Here is an 8,559-nt window from a genome sequence, read left to right on the forward strand (position 1 = left end):
GCAAGGAGGGCAGCAGGCAGAGGATAGCCCCGGCTGCCGGGAGTGGGGCTGGGATGGGATTTGGAGGGGGAGACAGCGTGAATAGGGACATGGAGAACTGCACGGCATCCGCTCCCCCCGTAGCCTGCCCAGAGGGACCGGGCAAGTCCCGCCACCTCAGACCTGCATGGGAAATACTGGGGTGCTCCGAGCTTGGTTTTCCCTCATCCTACAGCGCCTTCAGCTCCAAAGCCTATGAGGGATGTCATGAAAGCACCTCTCAGGGATGCAGTGGGAAAGCTGCCCCCATCCCATGCCTTTCTTGGGTGTGCAGGTCGTGTCCTTCTCTGCCCCAGGGACACCTCTGCACACTCAGTGTGGGACTGGAACTGGCCTCTCTTCACTGTCTGGACACCTCACCTGGAGCCATGTGTCTGGGTTTGTTCCCACCTCATGTGCTGGCCCCAAAGGACATCAGAATCCCCTCCTCCATCCCAGTGAGTTTGTAGGGCCACCCCAGTGCTGGGTTAAGCGCCAAACCATCATCCCGTTAGCTCACGCTCAGCAAAGCAGTGGTGATGGAGAGGGATCCAGAGCGGAACGCGAGGAAGGTGATGGCACAGTCACCTGTGGGTTGTTTTTGTCACTCTGAATCCAGCAGCCATCAAGGTCTGTACTCTCAGAGCCACACGGATGTTGTTCAGCACATTAAAGGTAGCCTGAGGGCTTGAGGGGGGGGCGGCTGTGGGAGGAAGAGAGAAATCCCCCAAGGGAAGATGGCTTTTCATTTCCCCATATCGACCGCTTTCAGACAGGATTATTTATATTTGACATAACACATCACCAAACTTGGGAGGTAGTGGGGGTGTGCTCACACTCATTAAGGTAGACAGTTTTCTGGCAGAATAAATTAAAGGTAAGAGAAGACGGCACTTTGAGGTACAACAGATTGTCTTCCAGCCTGAAAGGAGCAGCGAAATCAGCATAAAACCTAGATGGGAAAACTCTGCACTTCGGTCTGTCATGATGTATGGCTGTCATTTTAGGGAACCTGGCGGGGTATCCCGATTTTCAGAGTGCAGATGGTGCTCCTGGGTGACTTCATTTGAGCAAAAGTACCCAGTAGGATGGGTTTTTTAGTCATCACATCTTCTCTTCGCTGAGGAAGCATCTAAATTATAGCGCTGTGAGGGAAAGTAGTTGACATGAATTGTGCATGAAGTGAGCGCCTGAACTATCCCACACCCGTGCAGACTCAACGAGGCTCCTGCCCCGTGCCAATGGCTTGTGAATAACTGGAGGTTGTTCGCAGTCTCTGTGGTTGATTTTCTTCTTGCCTGAAATGAGCAGAAAGGTGCATTAGGGGCTGTCAGTTGGTGAAAAGAGATTTTTAAACACCTTAAAGACTGTGCAGCTGTAATTAGAAGTGTAACCTCCTTCCTCTGCGTGTCAGGATTTCTGTGCAGAACGATGACAGGACCTCTTAAGGAATGGTGCTGGTGCTCAGGAGAGATAAAGAACTTCAACAAAATCCCCTGCAAAGCCACGGATGTTGATTTATCACTGCACTACATTGGTTCTCGTTCAGAAAGGATGTGGGGATTTGAGGGGAAGGAAGGAAAGAGCATTTGTTCCTTTCTGGTTTGTTGCCAGCGGGCACAGATTACAAACACAGGCAGCTCTGAAATACCTGTGCCTACCTGGGCACAACGAGTGGCAGAACATCACCAGTGCTGGGGTTCCTGGCTGTGTCCTGGCTGTGTCCTGGCTGTGGCCATCGCTGTTTTCCAGCAGAGCCTGGTGGGTGGGTCTGGCTGTCACATCTCCTGATCCTTCTCCATGGAATCTGTGGCAGTCCCTAAACCCTCGTGGAGGTGACACGAGAGTCAGGCCTGAAGGTTTGGTCTCAGGGGCTTTGCTCTCTGAGGAAAACCTGTTCAGCAGTGGGTAAGGGACAGAGTCACTGCCCGTGGTTTATTGACCCAAGCCTTTCTAAATGTTTCCCACTCTGAAGCTGAAGAACACCCCTGACCCTCCAGCCATTCCTGAGCACCTCTTTAGGATCTTTAGAAGTTTTGCTGGGTGCCAGATTCAAAGAGATAAAGGTGCTCAATTCCCTCAAGCATTCATGTGCAGCCCAGGGAGCTTCGTGCATCCTCGCAGCCTCAAAGGGTCCCTGCCACTGACCTTTGGGATGTCAGGATGTGTTCTCAGTGCCCAGCATGTGGGGCAAGGAGGGCTTTTGCAGCTGGCCAAGCTCCAAGGGATTTGCCTGACTCAGCCCTTTCCCTCGGGCTGCGCAGTGCTGGTGTAAGAGACAGGGATGGCTGGGTCCCTTCTCACTCGGCCTGTTCTGGTACCTGTCTGCCGTGTTGTCATGGATATGGATAAGGACATGGCCAGGGAAGAGGTGCTGCATGCTGGCAGGGCTCCCGCAGGCATGGCTGGTGATGCAACTTGTGACATTGAAGAGATGCAGGGAAGGGATGGAGCAGAGCTGGAGATGTGGGGCTGAACTTACAGCTCATTCCCGGTCTAATCTATGTTTTCTCCCAGGTCATCGTGCGTTATCTCCTTCTCTCCTTGTGATCTCTTATGGAGGGATCGGTTCCCCCTTTGCCTGAGCAAACAGCCTTTATCCCAGCAGTGCACATGGGCAGAGGGATGACAGGTTGGGTGATGGACTCTGACCTTCTGCAGACCTTTCAGCCACCTTCAGCTCACAGCCAGGACCAACCCAGGCAGGACTGGGACCTCAGGAACCTGCGAGAGCAGCCCTGGGCAGAGGGCAGCTGGAAAGGTTGGGGAACAAAATTAAAGGTCAGAATAACATTTTGAAATATCCCTGGACCTCTTTGTCCCTGGAAAGGTTAATAACAGCTGGGACCCATGACAGCAGTTCAGGGCAGCAGCAGGAGGAGCAGGCTCCATGGAGATGTGGTTCTCGAGGGGTCAGAGGCAGCACTGAGGGAGGACAGGACTTGATTTAGGCCAGAATCACAACAATGATGATTTTACCCCATCCTACATGTCCAAGAGTACAGATTTCTCTCTGGAGCTGAGGGTCAGCAGGGACAGTGTTGGGTCCAGCACCTCCCTCAGCGTGAGCTCCCCTTGGCAGGACAAGCAGTGGAGACAGGACATGAGCCAGGGGCTGGCGAGTTGTTACCCTCTCACCTCAGAGCTTTCTCCTGCTCGTTGAACAATCACTTGTGATGGCTCAGAGCTGACGTTTGACTCCGCTCCCAACTCCACTCCACTCCCACAAGACAAGCTGAGGCATCACCAGGGCAGCTCAGCCCCTGCTCACCACCTCCAGTGCTTCTCCGCCATCTCCCTTCTGCAGGACAAAAGCCACCTGCAGCCACAGACCCCCCCAGCGTGGACGCAGGGAGTGTGCTGAGCTTCTCTGGACAGCAACACTGATGTTTTCCTGAGCTGGAAACTGGAAAACACGTGCCATTATCCACAAGGAGGGAGGGGTGCAGCTCCTACACGGGGCTGAGTCGAAGGTACACGCGGCTCTGCTGCCCTGGGAAATAACTCTGTGCTCCACAGCTTTTATCAAGGAGATGGAAACTTGTCATATTCTTTTTGCAACAATATCTGACACTATCCAAGCAATTTGCCTTTGGTGTGTTTCCAGAAATAGTTAGGCCTACGGTAGGCAGGGGTGACATCTGGATGCATTACTGTTGAGTTCAGAAACATTCAGTAAACAAGACAGGATCTATTGTTTAAAGGTTATTTCAAAAGGCTCCCAGCGACTTATCTGGCCGTGCAATGGTGAAAGCTTTAATGGCTCTCTGGTAATTACCTTTTCTGAAGGACGTTTCAGAGGGAAGTTACCAAAAAACCAAAAGTCTCAGCCCATCCTAGCCAGGTGAGGGACCTGATCCAACCTGAAAATGTGAGGGGGCTTGCTCTTTCAGTGCTGGTGGGATCAAACCTGGGAAATGGCTGAAGGAAGAGCAGGCTGGGGGGCACAGGCAGGGCATGCAGGGGAGCTCACCAGCAGTTCAACAAGAAAGAAAAGTCTCAGATCAGCATAATAGGGCAGCAGGATTCACATCAGCAGGGAGGGCGAGAGAAAGAGCCCTCCCCGAGGCACTGAGGGGAAAAGAAATGTCATTAGGCATGGATAAAGCAGCCGCCTCTGAGCACCTGAGCCGAGGGTGGGCGGCTCTGCAGGGAGAGGGGGCTGGTGGGGGCTGCCACGCTCCGGGGGCTCAGCAAGGCCACAGCAGGAGCCACTCGGCGCCCACGCCTCTATTCAGCACGTCCCAGAGCAGTGAATAACCCCTCTATTAAGAAAAAAAAGGAAAAGGAGGGCAGGTAAATTCCTGGCAGGAGCCAAGTGCCAGCTGTCCTCCCCTGCCCTCGCCCCGGTGCCAGGGATGCTGCTCATGTGGAGAAAGGGGCGAGCTGCGGCTCTGCTGTCGCTCACACATCTGCACCTGGCAGGAGCCGCTGCTGGCTGCTCTCCTCGGCCCCAGGGCAGGCAGAATTAATGCTCACTGATAATTTCCAGCCCCTCAGAGAGGAAGTCATGTCGTGGGTTCACACATCTTCCTGTTTCGCCAGTGTTTTGCTCCTAGGGGCAGTGGGGGTGAGTGAGTTCCAGGGATGCCCGTGGAGCCCTGGAGTCAACCAGAGGGCTCTGCCTGCAGCAGGACCATCCTGTCCCGCTGGCTCCAGCTCTCCTCTGCCCCATCAGGTGCTGCTGTGAGGCTGTGTCAGTGCTGCAGGGCCTCAGTGCTGGGGGACAGCTGGTGGGAGCCCTTTGGAGCTGCTCAGACCCCACACACCCAGCCTGCTGCCCATCCCTGCCTTTTCCCTTCTGTTCACCCACTGCTGCTCCAGCCCTGCCCTCCTGCTCCACAGCCCCGTCCTCTTCAATCACAAAATCCTCAGGTGGTGAGATAACCATCGGAAACTGCCTGAAAAACAGGCTTTGGTGAGAAATCGTCTTTTCCCTTTGAATTGCTACTGAAGTCCAGCTTAGGTCTTTCCAAGGCTGAGCTGGTTGGCCTCTCCTGGGGAGGGGATAAAGGAGATGATCTTGCTCAGCAGGGGATGGAGCCCTGTGCCCCACCAGCTTTAGGTCTGGCTTTGAGCCGTGGCTTTGCTCTAGGTACGAGTTCATCACAGGCTCTGAGCCGCAGAAGCTCATAAGCTCATTACACTGGGGGAGTTGCGAGTGGTGAGGAGGCCACAGAGCTGGGATTTCCTTCCCTTCTGCTGGAGAGGACTCTTAGCAAACCAGGAGGAAAAGTCCTGTGTGGTTTCATTTTTTTCACGTGCAGAGCTGTCTCCTGTTCCTGGGCTGCCTGAAAGGGCTGGACCACTATGGGCACGAGTGGCCTCTTGCAGCTCTGCCTTGTCCCCACAGAGCTGGCACCAGGCAAAGCCAGCTCCTCTATTTGCTCACGGAGTGTTTAGGATTAAAGGGGGAAATACCTCAGTATAAATGCCAGAAAAGTGGCTGCCAGGGGGAGAGAAATCCCCAGATTGCTGGGTGATGTGGCTGCTTTGAAACCCTCTGGGGATCACCTCAGCCTTGTGATGGATTCCTCCTCTCCCCAGCCTCTCCCCAGCTCGGGTCGCTTCAGCTGAACGGGATCAAAATGCCTTGAGGTTCAAAGATTCACGGACTGGCACCGATCAGAGCAGGGAGATGTCGCGGACTTTGTTGTAAAAGATGATACAGAGGCTCCATTGAGGCTGGAATTCACTGTGGTGCTGCGGGAGCGTGCCGGGAGCGAGGGGGATTTCACAGGGAAGCGCCAGACGAGTCCCCGGAGCGGCTGCAAAAATCACAGCTCTGCTAAAGCATCACTCACAGGCTTGGCTTCCTGCGAGAAAAACAACTTACCTAGAGATAGCTTTGCTCATTTCTCTTCCAAATATTCCACCTTCGCTCCTCTGGGGTGTTTGGGTTTTTCTCCTTGCTGTGGTATTTTCCGAGCTGCCCGGCAGGGACAGTGCAATCCCGACACAGAGCTCCTCTTTGGAAACCCGCGTCTGCTTCCCGATTTAGGCAGAGGGTGTTGCTCGGGCTTTGCCGTGCCATTTGCATCTGCATTCCCTGCACTCTCAGTGTGGATTTGGGTTTAGATCCATCATGGATCTTCTTGCCTGAGCTTTGGCAAGCCATTAACTCTCTCCTTTACCTGCTGCCCGCCTTCTCAGCGAGGCGACAGCGTGTGCAGGGAGGCTCTCTGAGTTCCTGCATCATCCCTGCAGGCAGCGATGCTCCTCCTGCCTCCCGCTTTCCCACCCTGGCATCCACAGAACAGCGGCGTGCACGACGCCACTCTTTACTTAACACAACGTACAGGGGTTACAGGAGAGGAAAACGGAGTTACAGGGGGAAACAGGAGGCATTTTGTGGCAATCCAAGCTGTTTCCTGGGGAGGAAATACAGCCAGGAGGCTCAGCGTGGAGGTGTCCCAGCTGCAGGAGGGTGGCTGAGGAGATGCACGGCCTCGCTGTTGGGGATCTCTCCCCATCTTCTCCACAAGTGCAAGCAGGGATTTGCAGGGATGCAGGCTCTCCTATGGAAGGGAAAGGTGTCTCGGTATGATTGGTGTTGCCTGCTGGGAAGCTAAGCTCTGGAAAGATTAGCAGTGGGATCTGGGGAAAAATAGCTCTGCTGAGGGAGTGGGAGTGGAGTTGGGAGGGGACGGATAACGAGCGCTGATTTGCGTTTGTTGTTAGGAAAAATTAGTGGGTTTATTGTTATGTTACACAAAGGAGCAACCGGGGTAATAATTCGAACTCAGGCTGTCCCCTGGGCTTCCTGTGTGACTTCTTCCTTGTGCAAACAGTGACGGGCACGAAGCTGTGGCTGCCACTGCCAGGAGAGCAGAGCCAGGCCCCCTTCCACATCCAAATGCATTGAAGTCCTTGAACGGTGTTTCTCAAAGCCCTCCAGGTGATGTCTCCCATCCAGCTGTCACCAAAGCCATTTTCTGAGTGACTGTGACAGAGTTAAGGTGCACCCAGAGGAGGGAATGTGCTCCTCGCGGGGCGTTGGACTTGGTGACCTTTAAAGGTTCCTTCCCACCAAACCCTTCTGTGATTCCAAGGGCAGCTCGGGTCTGCAGCACTGGCATCACTGAGCTCACTGGGCTCGGGCAGGAGCTCTCAGGAGTCTCCTCTTTGCAGGGGAGACCTGGTGGGCTCCAGGTTGCCCAGAGAATCTGTGGCTGCCCCATCCCTGGCAGTGTCCAAGGCCAGGTTGGACGGGGCTTGGAGCAACCTGGGATAGGGGAAGGTGTCCCTGCTCACGGCAGGGGGTGGGACTGAGATGGGCTTTAAGGTCCTTTCCAACTCAAACCAGTCTGGGATTCTGGGATTCTGTGATCCCCTGTGGCCAGCACTGGCTGTGACATCCCAGCCCCCCGAGATAAAGACAAGCACAATGAATCTTAGACAGCTCCAGATGATTTTTTTCTGATTTGCAACGCTTCAGCTTTGCTGTTTTCTCAAGAGTTATTCCTGATTCTCACAGAAGCTCGTGGGAGCAGATTCAGCCCACAGAAAATGGAGTTTTCTTAGTTGCACCTCTTCTCCCTTGTGTTTCTGGCATCACATCTTTGTTTATGTTGTACTTTCAAAGAAAACAACACAGGTTACAGAAAACACAGAACAGTGATACCGGTTTCTGAGAAAACAACACTGATCTTAACCTGTTTTCTGGATACCTTTATAAATATTCTTTATATTGTTGAATGTTCCAATTGGCAGGCAAAGGGTTGGTCTTTAAAACACTGTCTGACTTGATTGGTAGTAAATATAAAGTGTGAAGATTGCTGGGCTGTGGCAGAACTGTTGCCTGCAGAGGATTAGAGTTGCTCAGCTCCAGGGATGCCGAACTCTGGCACATTCTGCTGCTGGAGTTTCGCTTGAAAAGAGAAGATTCCTAAATATTAAGACAGGTTTGCCAGGACCTGAAATGAAAAGGGCTTTGTTTGATTGGGCTGTTAACATCACCTCGAATATCACAGGCTTGAGCAATTCCATGGTAATCCCAACTAAACCAGCCAGAAGCAGCACTGAAGCATCCTGGTCTCCCAGCAGAAATTCCTGGGCTCCCACATGCTCCATTCTCTGCCATGTCAAGCCCAAGAGCAGTAGCAGCCAGGTTGGAGGATGTTTTTTCACCGGACCTGTGAATGTATTCCTGATTCCCAGAGGAGATTTCTGGTCTGTTGAACATTCCGAAGGGGCATCTCCTGTGGGAATAGCTCCATCGCACATTTTGAGGGGCTCTTCTGTGCCCAGGGATGCTCCCAGGCACCGGGCAGGGAAGATGCTCACATTTTTACAGGTCTGGGTTTTGTAAGACTCAAACTTCAGCTCTGTGTATGGTTTACATTGAGGCAGGATGGCAATGAATCCTCCATGGAGGGGGTGGTGCCTGGAGAGCTCAGAAAATCAGCGTCAGTTCAGTAAAGGTTTTGCTAATTCGGTTCTGGGCTTCCAGTTCAGCCCAGAAAATCAGCAAAGTTTTGCTAATTCGGTTCTGGGCTCCCAGTCCAGCACATTAACTCTGTTATTTACCAGCAGAACATT

The sequence above is a fragment of the Corvus brachyrhynchos genome, unplaced genomic scaffold, assembly GCF_000691975.1.
Source record: "Corvus brachyrhynchos isolate BGI_N302 unplaced genomic scaffold, ASM69197v1 scaffold59, whole genome shotgun sequence".
In the NCBI taxonomy this organism is placed as follows: domain Eukaryota; kingdom Metazoa; phylum Chordata; class Aves; order Passeriformes; family Corvidae; genus Corvus; species Corvus brachyrhynchos.